Raw genomic sequence first — 2,778 nt, 5'->3', positions numbered from 1 at the left:
AGCATGACATTTTTAAATTTAATTTTTTTTAACAGAAACAGATAATTAAAAATCATTAATATAAATTTGTTAACTACAACTATCAATAAACGCTGTACCGATAAATTTACAATATTTTTACGAATTCTAGTATTAAAAAATAATAATTTACGAAATAAATATAACAAAAGCAGATATCTCTTAAGTTATGTAAAAATATGTAATTATGATGAAATATGTTTATAAAATAAAATATGCCTTATTTTTTCACACATTTTTCAAAACTAATTTATAATTTACCTTGATAAATCTATCATATTTTAATAAAAAATATAATATTGTAATAACTAGGGAATGGATTTTAATACAAATTGCATTTTCTTCAAATTGCAAAAGCACAACGTTCATTTCATACATCAAGGAATTAAAAAGTTAACATTTATTATACATTTGTTGACATTTTTAGTGCATTTTTATGTAAAAAATGGATAAAATTTGATAAAAATTTAGTTAACATTCATTCTAAAATAATAAAATTAAATATTATTTATCCTATAATATGTAGTACTTCGATTTTTATTATTTATATATTTTTACTGATCAAATGGCTGAACTGGCTGGCTGGTGACGCCAGACGAAATTATTGTTGACGCATAGATACATAAATCATATATGCGAATAATACGAACAATTATAAAAAAAAAAATTAATACCTAAGAATAAAAATTTATATAATTAAATTAAAGTAATTAAACACATTTTTTCAATATTAAAAATAATTTAAAAAGTATTTTTTAATGCATTTCTTAAAAAAAATTTCCGTTATGAGTGCATTAAATCGTATTTTTTTAAAGTATTTTTCTGGTTTTTTAGAGCATTTAACTCTGTTTCTTAGTAATAACAATCAAATTTTATCTCTAATAATTAACAACTAAATCTTGTATTGCTATTGCTAATTTACCTAATAAGTAGTTATAGATACAATAATAGTTGATAATCGTGTTTTCTGAAGTTGGAAACAAATATTGTACACTATAAAATGATAACAATAGACATTGTGTGGTTAATTTTGTACTTGTATAAGATAGCTTTTGTCAAGATTAACAAGACAATAAGTACATAGTTTGTAATTAATACAGTGGCGTCATTTAGTTTTCAATAGTTGAGGGCAAAAGTTTTGACCAGTCCAAACAGTTAACTTAAAAAAAGCCACTTGCAACCATGTTTCTACTATTATTTTAATCAAATTTCTCTTGTTATCTTCCGTATTTTATGAAATTATTTAAATCTAATCAATTCTGTGATTAAACTATATGATTATTTATGATTACTTATATTAATTAATTTAACTGATATTGTTTTTGTTATTATATACGTACGATAATATAATGTTCGTTTTTTTTTACACAACATGCACCAACTTATATGCACATTCTGGTCCGTCTATACTCTGTCCAACGCAAGAACATGGGCCACGGCAAATCTGCGCCGCATCAAATATATGGCGTAATCAAACCGATCTTGCAGGTGGGAGGGAGGTATCGCACCCCAAAAAAACAGACTTTTGTAGAACCACGGCGTATTTCTTCCACTGAGCCGGGGTGGGGGGAGGAGCATATACATAATAAATACATTCCATTATTCCAATATTATTAATAAGTTATATCAATTTATCATTATGGCAATCATTTCTCATTCCCAGTACACAGTATTTTAAGAAAATATTATAAAATGTAGGCAGGTTTTTTTTGTTCACCATTAATAAAGTTAAAAGGCAATAAACGGCCTATCGGACTGCTTTTAAAATCAGACAGATGCTCGTCTTTCCACCCTTCCCCTCAAATTACAACATTGATCACAGCCCGTAATGTGGATCCAGAAGCTGGCCCAAAGCTATTTTAAAATATAAGGTTAAGAAAATGCACGTTTCTGGCCAAATATTATTTTACCTCCGGATTGACACATTTTTTATAGGCCATATTGAATGTAAGTTTAGCTATTTAGTTTTTGATTTAAATTTAGTAGTAAAATCACCCATGAACAATTGACCTTTATCTTAATATTTAAATTAAATTATTATTCTTGATATTTTGATAACATAAATAAAAGCCTTATTTCAAATTTAATTGTTTATAAATTAATTATTATTTCATCGTTTTGTTAAATAGTTAATTCTTCTTTGGTATTTTCGAAAAATTAATTTAATTTTCCACTTTAGTGGCTTTTATAAATGAACAACAAGACTTAAAAGTATTAAAGACTTAAAATAATTTAAAATTGATTTACCAACTAGGAATTTTAAGATAGTTTCCACCAAATGTAATTAAGAAGTCGAGAAATTTGTAAAAATATGTATTCTTAGTGTATCAAAGTATATTCCAATATTTAATTTAATAATTTTAAAATGTAATAAAAAATAAGTCTGTGGACTTTAAAATCTTTAGAAGACCTCCACAATATATATTTAATATATTTCATGCGCAATTGAAATGTAAATTTATTATATTTCCATAAATATAAAATCGAAGTTTTTTTTCTTTTGTTTTTTTATCCATAATAATTTTTATTATATTTCCTCATGTTATTTATAATATCTGTTCTGTAGAAAACAATAAATAAATGTTAAAAGATGAAAAATATACAAGTGAATCTTTTGATGAAAAGACCACATATTGATGACCTATTTTAAATAATTATATGTAATAAATGATTTTTATACCATGTATATGTACCTAATGGGTTTTAAATGTTTTTAGTGTGTTAATGTTATGTTTGTAAAAATATAACAAATAACCGTTA

This window comes from Rhopalosiphum padi, chromosome 3 (assembly GCF_020882245.1).
Source record: "Rhopalosiphum padi isolate XX-2018 chromosome 3, ASM2088224v1, whole genome shotgun sequence".
In the NCBI taxonomy this organism is placed as follows: Eukaryota; Metazoa; Arthropoda; class Insecta; order Hemiptera; family Aphididae; genus Rhopalosiphum; species Rhopalosiphum padi.
The sequence above is the reverse complement of the archived record's forward strand: the minus strand, read 5'-3'. Positions refer to the sequence as shown.